Below are 21,754 nucleotides of genomic sequence, written 5' to 3'. Positions count from 1 at the left end.
CAATTAAAAAAAAGTGACATGAATACTTAATCAGCCATATCTGGTTTACTGTATGATTAATGAGAAGCTTGCCAGAATGAGACAGTATTGCATTCAGTTGAGTTATACTTATGAAGATTTAAATAATGTTTTTTTTTTTTAGTTTTTAATCTTAAGGCTCCTTTGGATATGCGGCGGTTATAAAAATAAATAGATAAATAAAGAAGTCTACGTACTCTGTTCAAATGCCAGGTTTTTGTCATAACAACAACAAAAAAAGATAAATCTTTTGAAAAATATGTCCACCATAAATGTGACCTAGACCGACAACCTGTACCACTCAACAGAATTACGGTCAAGACAAGTCTTCTAGAGCGGGGAAATAATTCTAAACTCGGATAAAGTGGTTGCACAAGTATGCACACCATCCCATAACTGCGGATGCGTCTGTGCCCAGAACGAAATTACAATTCAAACTGATGCTAAACAGGAGTGAGCACACACTTGCCACCATTTAAAGTGCCTCTGATTCATTCCAAATAAATGTTGACTGCACTGTACGAAAAAAAAAAAAAAAAAGAATTGGGTAAACTGAAAATTTCAAGGCTAATAGACTTGGATGAATTTTCAAATTGGGCAATTAAAAAATATATACTTGAAGTTTTACCGATTTAACTGTCCCTTGTATTGCCCCCGAACTTAAAGATATCTTACAGCACAAGTCCACAGTGAGCTTCCATATCATCAGGTGGATCCTATTATTCAATGCTATCAGTCAAACGAATTAACTGTACCATGGAACAAAGTGAAGACAAGGTTGAGAAAACATTGAACTGTAGTAACATTAGCCAGAAATGGATGTACCTCCAAAATTGATGAAAGATGAGACGACAAGTGGTCAGGGAGGCTGCCAAGAGACCGACAGCAACAGAAATTTCTGGCAAATAATGGCTGTTTAGTGCATGTGACAACAACCACTCATCTTCATATCATCATCGTCTCGGCTATGGGGTAGAGTAGCAAGCCTTAAACTACAAAGAAATAAAAATACAGTTGAAATTTTCCAAATGCATGTGGGGGGGGGGGGGGGGGAATCATGTTCTGATGAAACCAAGGTCAAATTGTTTGGCCGCCATTCCAAAAAGATATGATTGGCACAAACGACACTGTTCATGATCAAACAAACAATATTTACAGTGGAACATGGTAGTGGCAGCATCATGCTTTTGGGCTGTTTGGCTGGAGAAACTGGGGTCTTAGTTAAGGTGGAGACCTTTCAGAAGTGTTTCATTGAACACCTGTGGGCTGATCGGAAGACGGTGGTACACAGGAGACACCCTCGCAATCTGACATATCGGTGCTGCAGCCAATACTTAGTTTGAGGTTGTGCATATCTATGCAACTAATAGATTATATTTTGTACCAAACCCAACCAAATGAGTTGTAAAAAAAAAAAAAAAAAATGGCATGACTGGTGTGCAGACTATTGGATTTTATGTAATAGTATTTCTTTAACTGTTTAATTTATTCGTATTTTATTTAATTTCATTATTCTTTTCCCTTCACTTCAATTTTCTTTTTGCGACACCGTCTGCACTCTGCAGAGTATTGACTTGCATTCACCTGCAGTTTCTCCGGACGTTTTCCGGTTTGGAGGAAACACGCTCAGAAGGCAAATGTCAATCTGCAGGGTGCCACTCACACGCTTAAAAGACACGACACGATACGGTATGTAGTTGTCGTCTGAATTTTGTCTTAAAAAATCTTAGCGTGCGCAGACGAAATAGCTACAGTTTACGAGCTCATGGTAGCGTTGTAAGCATTACAACCGAGCGGGGCTTGCAAAAGAAACTTAGAGACGTCATCGTTTGTTATATTTGAGACTTTGCCTCAGTTGTCTTTAACTAACTACTCTAAAAGGTGCCCCTAGGAAATATTTTGTGGCTTTAAAAGTTGCTACATGTATTCTTTTATTATCTTTGGCTGTGTTTTTTTAAGACAGTCAATGCAAATGTCCAAAATGTACCTTTGGCCAGTCATTTGCTTGATGCTGCATTTGCAGTATTTGTGTTTGACTTCACGTGCAAAATGTCCACAGAAATGTCTTTCAGTATCGCATTGTCAGGTTTGACTTTATTTAAAAAAAAAAATCTTGAACCACATACTGTAATAGCTTTTATAACATGAAACGAACTCCTCACATTTAATGGCAACTGCATTAATAATCGAAAACAAGTATTTAAATAATAAAATATATATATATAAAATAGTCATATGGCTTTACATCAGCCTTGGCCATTTGTGTTTGCTTAGTCAGCGTGTGTGCTTGAAGGGCTAACCTACGACTTGTGGGCATGGACTGGTCTTCTTATATGGATGCGATTAAGAACACTTTGGATGGATTGACACAGGTGGACCATATGCCGAGTTCTGATTTAACGCCGGTATCTAATTTTAATTTTGTTATGTCTGTCTATTTCCATGTAGATTTCAACTGACAAAATCTGATACGGTTGTATTAATTGTGGCAAAACATATGAAACCACTCCCATGAACCTAAATTACTTGTAAGTAACTCCGCAAGCAGTGACACGGAAGTAAACATTAACACATAAATAATACAAATATTATGTTGCATAACGTTTAGCTGGCCTGGCCTTCTCTCCTCCTCCTATTGATTTAACTGCGGTAACCTCCAGATTACTCCTCTGGCTGCCATCTGCAATTATTTTCCTTTTTTTGAAATGTTGCATTGACACAGATATAATGAAACATATTTAGACCATTTCACTGTCCGTGCTTTCACCGCAGTTTAGCTTTATAGCATATGTTTGTCAATGTGTTTTGTATTGTCTGGGCCGACAGACACGCCAACAATTGATGTATTTCCATGATGTCAAGCTTGGTCTTACATCATGGCATATCTGATCCATATTTACGCAGATGTTTATCTCTGTTTGAAATTGGCCCAATTTCTCATCCAAACATTTCCATTTGCATGCAATCTCTTTACGCTACCGTACCCCGTTGTTCCACTTGAGAGCTAACACAATCCAGAATGTGCCATTTGAACAATACAGCCTTAATGTGAAACAACACATACGATGTATCATTTATTGTTGCACAATCTTTCAGCTTGCATGTACTGTGCAGTATTTCCTACAACCACAGATTCACATTTGCATCACACCAAAGCACACGCGCTTATCAATGTTGCTATAAACATGTTTCTTTTGTCGGATACAGGAAATGTTTAGAGAGGTGGGGTTTGATGAGAAATGGATAGCTTAATAAGCAAGCTAATGGGACAAGTACTTCTCAACTCTCTCTCTCTCTCACACACACACACACACATGCACACACGCACGCACACACAGGCTTAGCTTATCTCCTGGACCTTTTTATCTGACAGAATTTGGCTGGGAGCGTGAGCTCATAAACCTCTTCTGGGTGTACTTCTTTTCCAAGTAAGCAAAAAGAGTCCACTGCCGCAGAAATGATGAATGACTCTCGCTTATTGAGAAGGGGTCAGAGCAGCCATTTTAATTTGGTCAAATTGCAAGTTTTATCAAGCAAACCGCCTCCTATATTGGACACCTGATCCGAGACACAAACACAACAAGCTGCCTCCGTCTGTATTACATCTCATGCCGCAGATGTTCAGGTCACTGTTCTTTTTTAAATTAACACAATAGGCTGTTTAATGCGTGATGTACGGCCTGCATCTGTTCCCTGCTAGTGATGGAAAATGATTTAGACAGCTCGTATTTTATTGTCCCGTACTTCCTTTTGTTCGGGCAAAACACTCCTTTTTGTCCTAAATAAAGTAGGTCAGATTGTACTGTAGAGCTTGGTCGGTGGGACACTACGGAATTGAAGTCTCATATTTACAACACTTTAAACTCAACTGTCGTAGATTTTTACTAAGGATGGATGTTTGACTACAATTCCTTGATCAAAAATACGGTCGGGACGGTAATTCTTAAAAAATTTTTTAACCACTATCTTAACTCCTGTTTCTATGTCAGAGTCATACAGACTGATTTAAGAATGAAGCGGCGGTAAGGTAAAGGTCTGTGTGAACCATCAACATCTTATTTATTTTTCCTTCGTTTAGACAGCATACTTATTGACAATCTATCAAAAGTACCTCCGTCTTTGGGCAGCTGGTAGGCGTACTCCCTGAATTGGTTGCCATCCAATCGGAGGGCACACATGGATGAACAACCATTCGCGCTCACAATAACACCTAGGGACAATTTAGAGTGTTCCGTGGCACTATTATGCATGTTTTTGGAATGCGGGAGGAAAGCGGAATACCCGGAGAAAACCCACGCAGGCTTGTGGAGAACATGCAAACTCTGCACTGTGAGGCAGGCATGCCAACCAACCCCCTTCTAACATTCCATACATTATCCAAGGTTTCCTGCCGTTGGTGTTTTAATATCAACTCACTGTAATTTTAATGACAGATGCAGAGGAGATGGTGACGTAGCGCACATGATGCAATGTTTTCTCTGCGGGTTAAATGTACAAAAAAAAAAAATGCAGTTGAAAAATGACAGCGGCCAATCTAATTGATACGAGACGTTGAACCAGTAAGCCAGGGAGATCAAGTGGGTGGAGGAATCATCAGAGAGTCAACAGGCGGTTGCAATAATTGCACGACTAATCAAAAATTGAGAGTGGCGCTCTCGGAACGAGAATGGCGCGCAAAGCCTCATGAGAAGCAGAGGGAGGCCACACATCGGGGGGAAAAAAGTCCTCGACAAGGAGACATTGAAGTGGGTCTGCACTAAACAAGGATGAAGCGCGTGAGGAGGCATAGAAAAGGTCTCACTCCTTTTAATTAAAGCAACCGCGATGAGGCACTTGAGGATTTGGAATGTTATTCATACAGGCACTTTAATTTTGCATTATGAAAACTGTAAAACGAAGCAAACCTGTTTATCACCGTTTTTTTGTTCCAGTTGGGGGTTGAATCATCTCCTTGTGTCTTAATTTGACGTAATGCGCTTTCCCAGAAAAATGATAGCTCAGCTACGACTATACTGAAAACCTTATCACACTTGTACGTGTATAAATCCTACGCCACTCTCTTTTTTTGGATTATTATCATATTATTTGACAGATTTCCCATGAAACTTTCCTTGATAAAGAATTGGTGAAGTTATGGTTATCATCCCGATTAAGATGCAAAAATACAATTAATATCCACTTTTTACTGTAATACGGCCGCTTGTCAACAACACCCAAAGTGGAGATCGTCATCATTTTTCATGTTTAACATGAATGCTTGGTCCAAAGAAATGTAAACTACACACCCACCAAAAAAAAGGGGCAAAAAAACAGGTTGATGTCACTTTGGTGTCAACAGAAAGTAATCAGCTTCAAGATAGGGAGATGGACAAAAGCATACTATTAAATTTGGGGTTGCTGTATCTGTATTTTTATTAGGTAGCCCAGAATGATGACTTAATTTCAGTGATTTTGACCGATTCGGTTCCAAAACCGAGAATCGATACGCTACCAATTTCTGTGACTTTTTTTCTGTTTTTGTGGCAATAATTGATCTTTTATTTTATAAAAACAACCCCCCTAAAAAGTATATTTCAATTGATAACATCTGATTAATAAAGAAAAAGCAATTTAAAACAAAGAAGCCAATGGAGTAAAAATAAATGGTATCACACTTTACAATGAATAAACTGTATGTATAATAAAAACAATACATTCAATTCAGTGGGGCCTAGCAGATGGACCTCACTGTATCGGTGCCGGAAAGATACGGATTCCCCTTTACTGTTTTATTCCAAATTAGTTTGTGTTTTTGAATGGATTGCCACAAAGGCCAAAATGAGCTCCACGTTTCGAGTCGCCATTATTGAAATGTGCTATGACAGTGAACCGAGTGGCCACCGGCCAGTGTCCTGGTTGATGTAATTGCAGACCAAAGCAGTCGCGCCAACATAACGCATAATAATGGCTCGTTACAGAGTTCGTCTCCCACATCATTAATGGTGATGTCCATTCCAAGCCAAAGACCAAATTTAATATCAGCCCAGAGTGTCTGCGCGCATGAGAATGCAATTTGAAGGCTGATTTGCTGAATGTCAACCGAAATATTTATGCCCCGCGATTGCAAGATGCGGTCTTAAGTGAAATGATAGATGTTTTGGGGCGGACATCTTATCTTGAGGTAGAAAGACGGATGGCATAAAACACTGAAGGGGCAGGAAGGAGGCAGCGTAGTCTGGACCACTGATGGAAGTGTTTGTCATCGCAGGAGACGAGATGGGATAGCGCCACGGAGGAGAGTTCGGGGAGGGCATAATAATGACAAAAAGCCAAGAGGGTAATCGAAGCGTGGGTCATGTTTACCCACAGGTGTGGGAGTGAGTCGGGGAGCGATGGCGAAGAGGCTGAAGGCGGAGCGGTGACAGAGGACTGAAGGGTCACTCTGTTTGCTTGAGGAAGGAAGCAAGATTGAGAGCTATTGAGGTGTAGACACAGGAGAAATGATGAAGGGAGACAGCCCGAGATGGAGAGAAGGCCCCTGGCTTTGAAAAGACAGAAGGGTGATGAGGCAAAGGGGGAGCAGAAATAATCAGAGCCCAAGAGCAGGAAAGTCTCAGGAGGAAGGCGGTCATGTGAGACGTAATCTAAAGAGAATACCACGGATGCAGAACACATAAGAAAGTCATTCAGTAGCCTTATTGAGAAGAGCTATTCTTCGGGGACAAGTGCCAGAAGACACCGGATGATTTATCTGTCCTCTGAGTGAGAGAGTGAGAAAGAAAGAAAGAGAAATATCTGCAAAATTTCTGTCAAACCGGACCTGTCTATTGCTGATGTCTGGACTTCAGCCACCGTGACTCATGTCCCTCTTCTAACGATCTGCAACTTCAGCTGCGCATCCAAAATGACTCTCTTGATACTCAATGTTGGAAGTTCAGTTGTGGAAACATGAATTGTTTTGTTGGCACATTTCGGAAAAAAAAAAACATGAAACTGTTAGCATGTTGTGCCGTTTGTGCGATGAGAGTTCAGCCTGTCTCGAGCCTATTTCCTACTCACGTGACTCGTCTCTCGAACGTTGATGGCAGTGTAAAGGCGGAGCAAGGTGCGATTGCAGTCTGTCTGTTCGACTGTGTTCAAGCGAGCTCCGAAATGTGAGAGCATTCACACGTGTTGACAAGTGTGTATTTCCTGCACTTATAGCGTGTAGTGTAACACTACCAAGACAACACACACACACACAGATATTTCCACCGAGAGTTGTGAGTCTCCTTCCCCAAACCAGATGTCTGCCTTCGCACCAGGACAGACTTGTCAGAGGGGGCAGAGGGCCATCCAGACAGCCGGGAAGTACAAAACAGGAGATGTATGCTAACTGCTAGCTTATCTAATGAGCCACACTGCCGTTCTAAACTGTTCAAGTCATTTTTAATGTGATACGTGACCTGGGAGACATGCTATACAAACACTAATCCTTGATTCTTTTGTGAGTGGTAGCCACATGAATAACAGAAACATTAAAAGTGTGCATTTAAGCGTTGAAAGATCGTATCAATGTTTGGCCCAGGTGCTCAGTGAGTGAGCTCAGTCAGTGTATCATTATTGATGAGTTGCTTGCTTCTTTCCGAGGTTCTTGCTGATGGCCGTGTCAGAGGTGACGTCTTCCTCCGGCGTGAGAACATGATGACCTGACCGAGAAACGGATGAGCGGGAAATGGTGGAGAAGAACTCGCTGAGTCACTGAAGTTGAAAGGAACACGGAAAGTGAGAGGTGGGTGAATGCAACCATCAAAGGGTGCTGTGGCAGTTGGAGGAGAGTGAAAGAATAAGAGAGGAAAAGGGAGATCAAGCGTGGAGAGATGGGCAAGGAGGAGTAGTTTTATGTAAAATTGACTCTTGTGTCACAGTGAGGCTTGTTAAAGGCATCCCGTTTCAAAAGATTCTGGACAACTAGATAAAGAAAGCGCCTGGCTTTTGCAAGGCTGGCGATAATTGCGAGCGGGTTGCATTCATTGTCGGTGTTCTCCTTTTCAAGATTTGTTGACAATAGTCAAGGTCCAAATCCAAAGTTCTGAAACAGAATGAGAACAAAAGTAGAGAAGCACAATAAACATGAACAAAACACCTGAAGCTAATGGAAGAGAAATGACGAAAACATCAACAGGCTTCGCAAGGCAACTGTTCTCTCTTTCAATTGCAAAAGTTGAGTTTTTTGTAGCGAAGGTTCGACATCATTCACTGACCGAGGCAAACACAATTCATTTTCGCCAATTCAGTCAGCCACTCACGCCCATACACCCGGCGATTGACCCTCGCGCACCTACCAACTCGCCGCAATGGAAAAACTGCAACACCTTGTGTTTTTTAAAAAAATCTAGAAGTTATGCTATGAGGTGCCACCTACTGTATAATGTGCTGTATTGTTTTTTTTGATTGAACTACAAACACCTTGGTCCGATTGTCAACGACGATACCAATTGCAGCTACGGTATAAGAGTCACATTTTATAATAAAAATATAATATATTATATAAAAAAATATAAAAAATATATAGTAAGAGTCATATTTTATAATCAAAATGACACTGGAAGTATTCTGATAAAGCAAAACATGTGTGTCTATAAACTGCTCCAAAAATAAAAGGAAGACTTGAAGTTACATTGAGCTGTTTAAGTGTTAACTTGATAATCTTTTTTATTTTATTTTATTTTTTTAAGATATATATATATATATATATATATATATATGTATATACACACACACACACAAAAATGTAATTTTGTTGCGATAGCTCATGGCATTTTTTTTCTTGCTTATCTGTTACATCTGCAACGCCGTGCAAATCAAATTTCAAATCGTGGCAAGACTCACGAAAACTCGTTGCAAAGCAGTGAGTGACATTTCACTTGCCTTGTGCGAGCGAAGTGGTCCCATGGGCAGCAACCACACCCCACTAATGGATTTGTTTTTCTTCATTTTGTCCGGTTTGCTTGATTTGACTCGCCCCTGATCGTCGCTGTCTGTCTTGGCCTTCCACTTTGTACAACCTGCCACCACAATTATAAACATACAGGGCGTTGAAATACAAAGTCATGGTAAGAACTGAGCAGCATTATCTTTGTCAAGACAAACTATTGGATGAAGTTCTTGTGTGGGAAAAAATTCTGTATTATTAATTACTGGAAATTGCGCACCCGTCCACAGTTAAGAAGTTGACATTCATTCTCTCAGGCTTGCCACTGTACCAATCACGTTGGGTTTCATAAAGACCAACAACAGATGATGGAGAACACCTGCTGCCTGACCTCCCCAGTGTGTCTTCAATTTGTTGGATAGCATAGGAAAAACAAATGGGTGGTGATTCATCAAAAAAAAAAAAAAACCTTTGCAGCTTGAATACAGCATTGAAACTATTTAGCACATGCAAACACTCATTGCTCGACAAAGGCTAAATCATAACTGCACTCAAGGACAATAGGGCATATTCCAGCCAGACCTTTGAAATGAATAAAGTCTGATTGACTTGAATGCAAATCTGTAACTTCTTTTTGCACATACTTATTTTGAATATGCCTTTTAGGGTGTTCTGTTTTCGGACCGAAAGTTGCAAAAACTAAAAAAAAGGAAAATGTCGGGCTTATTTGAGCCCTTGTGAAGCACTGAGGTCTTGTGATAACCGCTCGCTCTCGTGGTCTTGTTGTGTGACTTTGCGGCATATTGCAATTCTGGAAAGGTTTGCTCACTTTCCAAATCGTATGACTGTAAATTACACAGGTACAAGGCAGTCGTCATGTACAATGTAGTTTGGAACACCTGCGTGTGACGTTGTACCGGTAAGTCCATTCTCAATGCCGTTTGGCTGTCGCCGATGACTCGGATGGACCAGGGTCGGTCTGAAATACTGACGGCAGCTCACTGATGGACATTCCGGACTGGCAATGCCCACTTGTGGTTATTTCGGCTTTTGGTACTGCATTGTGTCCTTGTTGTGGATGCACCCCGCCTGCTGGCCAAAGTTCAGCTGGGGTAGGCTCTAGCACGCCCGCGACCCTTGTGAGGATAAGCGAGTTAGATAATGGATGGATGTTGTGCATGCAATGCAATTGCCGCTCTAGACTGTATCATTTTTGGGGAAAATAACTGCTTCTTTCCATTAAACGCCTAAAAAAAAGCTTATCATACCGCTTACAGAAAACTCTAGAGGTTTTAAAAGCTACTTACTTTTAAACCGCTGTCTACCTTGAAACCATTATCTGGCTAATGCCCACTAAGTAACCCCTTCAACGGCCTGATGTAATCTATGAAGCCAATATTTCTTACCAAAAACAAAGTCTATCGTATCTCATCATGCTGCATGTGCTAAAACAATCTTGACAAAATAAGACCATTCTCATTGTGATGGCTCGCACTGGAAAACCCATCAATCCGTCATGCTTTGCAGGGCCATGTGTCACATCCCAGCTGAGTTAGGGTGAGAGGTGGCGTACATCATGGAAAGTGACCTGTCAATCACAATACTGATTCACAAAAACATTCGCACCGTGGACAATGTGGAGTTTTAAATAAACCTACATTTTGGGGAAGTATGTGTGTGTGAGGAATCTGGAATATGAAAAGGTGTAAGGTCTTGATGAGGAGGCTTAATTTAGTTATTTTGTTATCAAAATGCCAACGACAATAAATAATGTGGGCAATTTAGGTGTATGAGTCAGCCGTTGGAAGCAGTCCTTTTTTTAATCACTGCTCACAGCATAAATGGCACTTTCGGATTTTAAAAACCTTTCATTTTCAGCCAAGAAAGAGCAGTGATGAAGCGAGTTCTCTTTTCTACTGCTGCCAACAAATATTTTGCTCTTCACCTCTCCCAAAACCAAAACGGCACTTAACAAAGTTAACAGCGCATTTATTCTCGTCATTTTAACTTGTAATCCTACATTCTTACTAACGCTAATTAGCAGTTGTCACTTGCCAGACCGTGTGGATTTTGATGATCATTTTTGTCCACAGTTTCAGAAAACAACCACTGCTGAGTTTTCCTACATAAAAGATACATTTGAGTGTTGTTCTCAAAGGTATTGGATGTTGCATCACTCAGCCCATAAGATGGTGTGGTTGAAAAAGCCTAAAGACAAAGCCAAGTTGTGTTTTTAAAGACTAACAGCTCTAGTTTTTCATGAGCGGTGTAAATCTTGTGCGGAGCATGGCATAGGTATGCGCAGAGGCGGATTAGACCCAATGTCGGAAATTTTGTCGAAGAGCGCAGGCTGGCGGATCTGCGAGAGAGGGGCTGCGCCGCTGTGGGTGTGGTCACAGGTGATTTCAAGCATGACGAAACAGATCCTTTTAATCAGTTTAAGCGCGGTGGCATAGCCGCGCACTAGACTCTCGAGATTGTGGCAGGACATCCGCGCCCTGATTTGGGCACCACCCCACTGAACATTTACGTGCCCCACACCCACCCAGTGGAAGTAGAGAATTTAGCAAAAAAATACAATTGTTTCGAATATTTGATGCCCGCTGTTCACATATTTATGATTGAAATATGTCAGAGCTGTTGGACCTGATTTGAGCAGGCGTAAGAGATGGTGACATGTTTAAGGCCTTGTGCGTACTGCGTATAGCATATTGAAATAGGCGGCAGCCACTCAAGGCTGACTGAGTTTTGGTTCATAGAGTTGGCAAGCAGATTCCTCTATTTGTCTGTCCAAATATGTACCAAGGCCTTAAGGGCATATTTTCTCTCCTTGCTCTTCTGACTCTGTTTGAATTAGTGGGTCATGTTCCTTTCAACACCCCACTCTCAAACCAGCTAATCCACGGAGCCGCAGAGAGCACGATGGCAAGATGACATCATCTTTTCTTCGTTTTCTTTCATCTGTCATGATTGCTAAACTTCTTCTCGCAAGTATCGAGTGGTAATGTCTGTCGTTAATACTTTTTAATGGGCAACGACTATATTTGGTAACAAAAGTGGATGCTCAAATTGAGCCCTGCCTTCCCTCCCTGCGAGGCAGTAGAATGAAGAATAGGTAATTACGTAGAGAAAAAAAATCATTAGTCAATTCTCGCTCAAACTATCTCAAATTTTAATGAGTTTAATGTTCAACTGTTTTTTTCTTGTGTGTGTTAGTTTGCTGTTTTACTTTTGATTCAGGGTGAAGAATAACATTCACTGGCAATGAAAAAGCTTGTTACATGATGTTCCATCACAATTAAACTAAAGTGTGCAGTGTGCCTTTTCCAGGAAATTCCGCAAAATAAAAATATTTTTTATAAACTGGAGAGCAGGTCTAGTTACGGGGGTGCGCATGTTGAACATTTGTAAAGCTCAGTTATAAAATCCTTTTATTATTATTATTATTATTTTTTGCATTGTTTCGTGACCCTTATTAAGCCAAGGCACCCACCACCCCGCCAGCCTTTGTGGTGGGTCCTCATTCTGACACAAAATAAACTCTGGTGGTCATTTAACACATCCTCTTGCACATCATCGTCTTCATCCTCACAGTCACCCTTTGCCATTTCACATCTCCACATGTCCGACGCGGACATGTGGCCCCTCTCACACACACACGCCACCACTTGGCTGGTACACACGCACGCATCGACAAACACACAAGGGACACCAAGCACCAGTTGTGAGTTGACTCAGATCCCCTCCGGTTTGCTGACTCAGAACGCCATCCTGTTAAATTTCTGATGGTGCTGCCTGCGCTCCCGGCAGCCTGTCATCCGCGTACAAAGACACACACTAGCGTTGATTTGCCCAGATTAATCTCCTTGTGCACTGCATCACGCTGACATGCACACAGATCATTAAGGACGCTTGAATACGTCCACGCCAGTGTCTGTTTAGCGCTCGTAAATTCACGCAAGAGCAGAGGCAGAGATGAAATGTATGCAGATCCGACTTTTCCATCACAGTTGATTTCTCAGCAACCTCCTTGGACAAAAGAGGCATGCAATGGTTTGGACTCATTGCTGGGTTGCCATGGATACAACACTGAAATTGAACGTCCTTTAAAAAAAAAAAAGCCATTTAATTTATTAAAATGCTACAAGCATAAGATTACACATGCAATATTTCTCAACAGTGTCCAAACTAAGCATTATCTTTGCCAAGACAGAATTTGTTGATACAACTCGTACATTAAATCTCACTAGGTTGTGCAGGTGTACCTAATATTGTGACTAGTGAGAGAAGTTCCAGCTACATATTTAATGAAGTGCAGGAAGTGGTTTCACTCTCGAGACCACTTTCAATAGTTGTTTAATTTAACAGCTCCCCACATAGTAAAGTTCGAACTAAACAGAAAATGGTAATCCAACTTGTACATAAGCTTGCTCAGCAAATTAGAGCTCAGGACTAAGCATATAAATAGGATGCACTAAAAAGTATCCACAGGCCGGGGAAGGGAAACACTGCAGAATGAAGCAATTCATCGTGTTTTTTAAAATTATTATTATTATTTTTTTAGGATGAGACAGACGAGCTAAAATCAATATTGTAAAACGGTACTGATGAGTAAACCACTAGCTGTAATGTAATTAATCAATGTATTCTGTATGGACACATTGTTAGGAAATATTTTCATTCAAGGAAAACAAACAGAACTGTAATGATATTTTTTTTCCCCCCGCAGGCAATAAATAATATGAATGGTTTTCTTTCCCCTAATGGCTGACCACCTTTCTCTGCCTAAAAATAGCAACAAAGGATTCAGGATTTGGAGGAAAGTCTTACGGGTTGGGGTCAGGGTTTTGCCGTTAGGATTTAGTATTGAGACTGGTGTTTGAGGTTATCATTAGGGGTTAGGAATGAGATTTTTGGTTTTAGAGTTTGCTCAAAACTGCAACATGATTCCGTTATTTCTCTACAGTACACTTGTTCCAAGTAGCCTCTTTAACTTCCATAAAAACACAGACTTGAGTGTCAAGACCTATCACTGGGGAGTCTAAAAATGTGTCTCCTTGTCGTTCTCTCAGATGCATCTCTTCTTTTTATTCCCGCCCTCTGTAGCTTTTATGCTGTCTCAAACCTTTTAGCACTTGCATGAGACCTAATTTTCCCTGTGATAAAGAATTAAGACGGCACAGCTGTGCTGTCACAGAGTCCTACAAATTTAATCTGGAGAAATCGGGGGGGAAACAAGCGTTGGACTTTTTTTTAATCAGGAAGGGGATTCAGAATTGTTATCTGGCTAGCATCATTGAGGCTTCTCACGAACGCAGCTCATATTTTATGTGTTAAACTCTAGACCCGTGGGCCATATATGTGAAAACTTTGTATATACATTTTTGACAGACTGTAGTTTTTGAGGAAACTTGTCACATTGCTCCAAAAAGGGTGTGAGGTTTGATATCCAGTAGACTAATGACACTAGGTGCTACTGTTAGCCGCTAGCTAGTTATCGGCCGACAGCCCAGCTGCTCTTTGCTTGACATTTGTCTTCAAAAGCTAGTGTATTGTTTTGCGTTACAATACTCTTGTTCATGCCATAATGGCAGCATATTGGTGTCACCTTTTCCTCTTTTGTTTGCCAGAGGACAAATAGTAAAAGGACTTTTGTTTGGCAATTTAGGGAATGACAAAATATTTTCTTCATCAACTATGGGTCCTTTTTTTTTTTTTTTTTTTTTACATTTTTTAAACATTATTTTTTAACATTATTGTTAGTCTGTCTTATTCTCCTGTGTTTTGTATTCATCGTCATCCCAAAGGTTAACTTAATTGGCTGGAGAGCCATGACAATTTTTAATATTGTACTCCTCCTTCTGCTCTGAGCTCATCGCACTATCCAGTTGTCCACATTCATCATCCTTCCATTCACATTGCCCAAACAAGATACTCCAGAGGACTCCCATGAATCAACTGCCATTGTTTCACATATAGCGCTCGTACATCTGCCGATTTATTGCTTTTTCCTCCTGTCCTCCCTCATACTTGTCTATCTGGTCATGCATTCCTTTATGCAGTCCTCAAATCCTGTTATCCACTGCTAATCTTTCCAATCCTGATTCACTTCTGGCAAGCTCACCTGCTGCAATATTGTTGTCATGAGTCATTATCTCCGCCACCTGTAGCGTGTGCATCTGTGTCAATACATTCGCGTGGGCTTTCGATGCATTTCAGGAGCAGCAAATGTGCAAAGCATATGTGTTTTCTGTTTTTCATCATGTTGAGACTTGATATTACAAGCCACATGGATGTTTCCTACACGTCGTACATCCCATACATTTCACTAGACTGTAGTTACAGGAAGCAAATCATTGTGGAAATAAGAAATTCTTCCAGTCACATGGATTGATAAATCCACCACAGCATGACCAGATGGACCTTAGATGATATAAACAGCAGAACTTTCTCATGACAACATCTGTCCATACAGTCAGTCCAAGTTGCTTACCACATATTCACTCCAACACCGTGCTTCATAGTTGGCAAAATGTTAGTCATGGTAGTGGGTGCGTCGTTACCGCGTGTGTAGTTTACAAGGAATGCAAAGCCTGGCCTTGCATGTGGTCACCATCGTCAAAATGACCTTCAGTCTTTTGCCTGCTGGCACTTCTTGATGGTTCTCGTTGAGTCCGGTGTGGTAATTATGTATGATTAATTATTGCTAGACCCAAAGGTTGGGGCTGTCATTTTTTCCGCTATACTTACTGTATATCTTGAGTTACTCCACAATTGCCATCCCCAGGAAACGGCCAGCTACAAATTAGAAGGTTGCAGATTGGATTTCCCCAAGCCCCAGAGGCAGATGGTGAAAAGACATGCGACTTTTTCATAAAAATAAGTCGTGCTTTAACCAAACTGTGAATCAAAGTTGTCTCGTGAATACATTTAGTCCCCTAGTCACTGTGCTGCATGCAAACTTCATCGAGACATCCATTTACCGTAGCTCCTGTCCTCATGAGGGTCATGTGAGCTAGTGCCTATCAGACTGGACTCTGCGCTAAAGACCCGGTACGCCCAGGACTGGTTGCTAAACAATTGCAGTTCCAACTCTGGTGTCACAAAATATATATTTCACTACAATCTATGAGTTTTCCCTTCAAAGAAGGCCAAATGATCAACCAGCATGTTTACAAAGGAAGTTGTAGTTTGGATTTGAAATGTACAGTATCTTCTAGCTTTTCACACCTATGGGCGATGAAGCAACTTCAAGGAGCCTGGAATGCATGTTTTGGGGATTTGCGAGGAAGTGAAGTAATAAAAAAAAAAAACGTTGAGATTCAAACCCCAATCCTCAAAATTGTGGCATGGGTGCATGAACCACTATGCTGCCCTCCTGCAAACTCTTCATGTCAACTCAAAGTCAACAACCCATTCCATGGAGCCTATCCCAGCCAACTTTGGGTGAGAGGTACAACAGACTCGTCATTCCTCATCAGCATCATGTGAACTAGGCAATAATGTGAGTGATTTTTTTCATACTTTCTTTTAAAAGAGAGATGCTGCTGTATAAATACAGACCGTTTTGCATCAGCTGTTGCGGCCTGACCTCTCATGGGACATATCACACGGTGGTGAACTTTGACGTAAAAGTCTCTAGTCACACAAATCGCATCATTGTGAGAGGTCCCTCGTTTTGTCATAGTCGGGTTCATGCCTGGTGCTATCTTTGCACCAGCTCTGCTCTTAGGGAAATCTTTGGGCCGCGTGAGCACGACTTGAATGGTTAATCCGCCAAGCATTGTGTTCCAGAAAGGCTCTTTTGTTGCGTCCTATCTCAGCAAAGTCATGGCATATTTCAAAATTTAAAAAGGATGGAAATTCACACAGCTCAAGCCGGCTATCTAACATTTCCTCTCCATTTTTTATCTCTCCATGGAATGGTGTAATTTTTTTTTTTTTTTTTTAAATGATTGCACATCTTCGATTGCTTGCCTGTGTGTTGTCTTCCGGCGTAGTGGTCCTGGTTCCAGTTAATGTAGGCCATCCACTAATGTAGCCTATGAGTCATTTTTTTTTCCCCCTCCCGAGAACGGAGACTGCCCTGACATCCGAGCATCACTCACCATCTGTCCGACACACCCTGCACAGACGCTCAATAAATCTTGGGAATACCTAAATACAGCAACAAAATACAGTGTCATCTTCCGTGTAAAATATTCAGCACTTCAAACTGAGGCAAACCAAAAGTAAGTCAAGTCCAGTAGAAATACATTATGTGCATATATGAAAGGGTAGACACGTTTACTAACCCATATGTACGTTCTGTGCTTGAATCGTTTATGAAGAGATATTTACAGTGTATACATAAACGGACCAACTGGTTAGTATTTCCGCCTCACAGTGCAAAGGTACAGGTTTCGATTCCGGCTCCGGTGTTCCTGTGTGAAGTTTGCATGTTCTCCCCGTGCCTGCGTGGGTTTTCTCCAGGTACTCCGGTTTCCTTTCATGTTCCAAAAACATGCATGGCAGGTAAATGGAACATTGTGCCCAGGTGTGAGTTTGAGCGGCAATGGTTGTTTATCTATGTGTGCCCTGCTATTGGCTGGCAACCAGTTCAGGGTATACTTATAGTCTCATTGAGGAGGAGTGTTAATTCTGAACAAAAATGTTGTTATTCGCGTTTTGGCTCAGTCAGACACGCAATGGTCATTCATTGTATGTGTTGTCTTCTGTAACGTGTTGAGTTTAAGTTTAGCTGTGCCTACGGCTTCGTTTCTGTCTATTGTCTTTTCTTTTTAACCTGAGTTCATATTGTTTCATCATCAATTTTATAAGCACCTGTCATGTTGAGATGTAAGCTTTTTGCATAGCTATTTTTAGAACTGGGGGTGGGGGGAGGTAGAGGCTGTGTGTGCTAAGTAGTTAAAAGGCAGCAGGGGAAGAGTAGATGTTCTGACACGCCGCCTTCTGTGCGAAAAGCAACCAAAAACTTTCAGATTTGTTGCTTTAAGGCTCTTTATCAAGTTAATTCAAGGGTCGGATGTCACCAAATGTTGTCTACGAGTTGGCTTGACAGCGGAGAATGAGTTGTGCCTGCGGTTTGTTCATCAGACTGAGACTCTTTAATGTGACTGTTGCCACTTTAAACATCGTCTTGGGGTGATCATTTTTGCAGGAATACCAGGGACATTAGCATCCATGCTGAGCTAATGCTTTTATTTGCTCTCTGGCCTGCCGGAGATTACACATTGGCGGTCAAATTTATAATTTTCTTTTCGTTGAATGTTTCATTTTAATGACACGATTTAGCAGTGCATCATTGGAGGAGAGTCATGATCATAGAACGGACTGAAAACCTCAGAACTTAACTGGTCTCTGCCTGAAAAACTCTCACAGGCAGGTACTTCTACGTGTCCATGACAACATGGTAACACACACACAGCTGACGCTCTGCATGCGCCATAACACACCCATCTGAGTGTGCTCTCAGCAGTGACCAGTTGTCTCCCCTGGTGTAAAATCTGATGCCTGGTGGTGAGGTCACCGACTCTCAGCTGAATTCTCTTTAAGGCTGACGTGAACCGCATTGCACTCCTGCCATCTTTTTTTTTCTACTATTATTGGTCCCTCAGAAACAATTTAAGCTCTAAAATAAAAAGTGATAATGGGTCATAATGGGTGTCTCCAATTTAAACAATACCGAATTGTCACTCCTGGACAAATATCACATTTATGTGGGTTTTTTTTTTTCTCACTATCAAGTCTTTCTGAAAACCTGTGGTGTTGTGAGTCTCCACCAGTCTTCTTGCACGGGGTGTGTCTCTTTAGTATTTTACATGCATTACACCTCGCTCTTGCATGAATTCAAAATGGACTGGGAGGTGGTTTGGGTTATATTACGGGCTGCCTGATGAAATCATCTGTCGAGAGAAAGTAGATTCATCAGATGTTGAATTTTTACTGGCGGCCCTGTGGTCCAGTGGTTAGCGCGTCAACCTCACAGTGCAGAGGTTCCCGATTCAATTCCAGCTCTGGCCTCCCTGTGTGGAGTTTGCATGTTGTCCCCGGGCTTGCGTGGGTTTTCTCCGGGTACTCCGGTTTCCTCCCACATTCCAAAAAGAATGCATTGCAAGCTGATTGAACACTCTACATTGTCCCGAAGTGTGAGTGTGAGCGCGAGCGCGGGTGATTGTTTGTCTGTATGTGCCCTGCGATTGGCTGGCAACCGGTTCAGGGTGTCCCCCGCCTAGACAGCTGGGATAGGCTCCACCACTTCCCTGCAACCCCTGTGAGGATCAAGCGGATCGGAAAATGGATGGATGAATTTTTACTTTTTGGGAGGTAGTATTATTGAATGATGCTGTGTCATGTTCAACCATACCAAGAAGATAACAGTTATTCAGGCATAACTGGTTTAAATGTAAATCAATTCAGTGTTGAAAAACTAAGTTCCTCTGTGAAACTGGGTCAAATAACTAAATGAGGCCGGAACTGTCTTTTTTTTCTCTTCTTCCTGTAGTCTACAGTCCTCTTTATTTTATTAGTTTGACGTAGCGAGACTGTGGACTGATGCATATCACACTAACAGGCAATGATGATGGGTTTAAGCATGAGTGTAAACACAGCCGGTTTGAGAGGGGTGATATCAGTGTGTGAAGTATGTGCGACGGGGGTGCGTTGAAAGGGCAAGCCACTGACAGGGCAGCCTTGAATCGAGGCTTTGTTCTTTTGCACAGATGGGGAAACCATATCACTTGGATCTGAACAAAACAAAACAAAACCAAGAAAATGATGATGAATGGCAGAAATAATGTCTTCATTCAGATGTGGCACATGTGTTGCTTCAGTGCGTTGAGTGTTTGTGGAGTAATAAAGTAGTCATTTAATATACTGTATAACTGGAGTTAACAGCTGTAATAAAAATACTGTGAACCACAAGTTATTTGGGGATGCCGATAGCTTTATTTCATGTAATATCAATAATTGAAATGCACATCAGTTCCAGAAGAATTTTTGTTAACAAGAATTGCTACTTTTACTTAGTTACGGTACTTTAAGACAAGCACTGCACATTACGCTTGCTACTTTTACATATATATTGCTTATATCTTGGATTCATTAATTTTTTTTAACTTTGTGGACTACATTTATCAATATTAAAAGACATGAAGAGATGCTTGTAACAGATTTAGGAGGAAGATAATTTTAAACTGTAGTTCATTCTTTGCGCTTGGCTGAATTCCTTGAACAAACCTTGCAAACCTGAACAAAATATGGTCTCGTGAGACAAGGCAATTGTCGGACATCTGCTTTTCTGAAAATTCTATCATGCTCTTTTTTTCCCATTAGAAGATAACCCTTTTTATTATGGTCAATTTCTTGGAGACACATGAGAAAATGAAGTGAAAAACTCTGGCGAGTGTTCATTTCTGCTTTTGTGAGTTAATGAGGCATTAAGGAAAACGTTTCCAAATGAACATTAAAATAATCCGAGACATCTAAATGGGAAATACACTCATTATGATCACTGATTGCAATTATAGCAGGTAATCAGTAGCAAAATGTATTGGGAAACAATTTATCCACAATTATGACCTTGTTTCAATGCAATGGGAAATCACAATGCTTCCCGGAGCAGAAAAGCTCAGCTAAACTCTAATTAAAAAAACAACAACTGAATAGCCTGGTTCCCATTTAAATACACAAATGCTAGTTGCCCGAGAAACATATGGGATGACTGGTAACTAATTAACCAAGAACCTACAGTATGCATGTCATATCTATTTTGGTTGATGCGGTTGATCCGGCTTCCTTACACATTCTAAAGACATGCATGGTAGGATAGTTGAAGACTCTAAAATTGTGCATAGGCATATGTGATTGTGAATGCTTGTTTGTTGAATTTGCCCAAGTCGCTGGGTGGTGGTTGTTGTAGCCATAGTACGTTTTTTTGTTTCAATAAGGCGTGGCACGAGACCCAAAGAACGAGATCCCGGATACAAGCGACCGAAATGAGTTTTCTCTGCAGGGTGTCTGGGCTCTCCCTTAGAGATAAGGTGAGAAGCTCGGCCATCCGGGAGGGGCTCAGAGTCGAGTCGCTTCGCCTCCATGTCGAGAGGAGCCAGATGAGGTGGCTCGGGCATCTGATTAGGATGCCTCCTGGACGCCTCCCTGGTGAGGTGTTACAGGCATGTCCCACCGGCCTCAGGGACGACCCAGGATATGCTGGAGGGACTATGTCTCCCAGTTGGCCTGGGAATGCCTCGGGATCCCCCGGGAAGAGCTGGAACAAGTGGCTGGGGAAAGGGAAGTCTGGGCTTCCCTGCTAAAACTGTTGCCCCCGCGACCCAACCCCTGAAAAGCAGTAGAAAATGGATGGATAGATGGATAAGGTGTTACGTTCAAAATAAACATTATACTATATTTACTTTTAAATATGTAATGCAAAAGCCATTGTAAGTTCGAGGGTGAAATTTCAAGTCTGAGAATTTTTTAACACCAAAATAAGAATCAGTACGCGACCTTTCCTATCACCATCTCAATATACACTAATATGTCTGCAATTGAAACTAAACATGAATTCACGTTGCCTTTCATGTAGACCTGAATAAAGCAGTTAAAAAATAAAAATTTTTAGTTTTAGCCTCCGCTAAAACTCACACAGTGAAACCCACTGTTTTGTTTTGTTTTTTTCTTACTCTCTTTCCATGACTGTCCAGATACAGTTTTTACCATCCGTCATCACAATGTGCCCCTCTACAGCCAATGATTTGTTTGCTGAAATTGAGCATAGACGGAGTAATTACTCTTGGTGGGCTACGGAGAAAGGAATTACGAAACCATGAGGAGTTAATTCAA

General features: G+C 41.3%; 1 long non-coding RNA gene across 2 annotated transcripts in view; it reads left to right on the top strand.

Moving 5' to 3' along the window:
• The first annotated feature begins 1,678 nt into the window (after positions 1–1,678).
• The window catches only part of LOC147198087 (uncharacterized), a 64,969-nt gene continuing 44,893 nt past the window's right edge, over positions 1,679–21,754 (top strand). The window contains exons 1-2 of one of the 2 annotated variants that reach the window (XR_015102334.1): positions 1,679–2,423; positions 7,627–7,768. This is a non-coding gene — a long non-coding RNA (uncharacterized LOC147198087). Of the gene's footprint in view, positions 7,769–21,754 lie in introns of both variants that reach the window. The other variant, XR_015102333.1, reaches the window with a different exon arrangement.

This window comes from Hippocampus guttulatus, chromosome 11, assembly GCF_054856545.1.
Source record: "Hippocampus guttulatus isolate MCC_2025c chromosome 11, RoL_Hgut_1.0, whole genome shotgun sequence".
Lineage (NCBI taxonomy): Eukaryota > Metazoa > Chordata > Actinopteri > Syngnathiformes > Syngnathidae > Hippocampus > Hippocampus guttulatus.
This window is presented reverse-complemented; position numbering and strand designations above follow the sequence as displayed.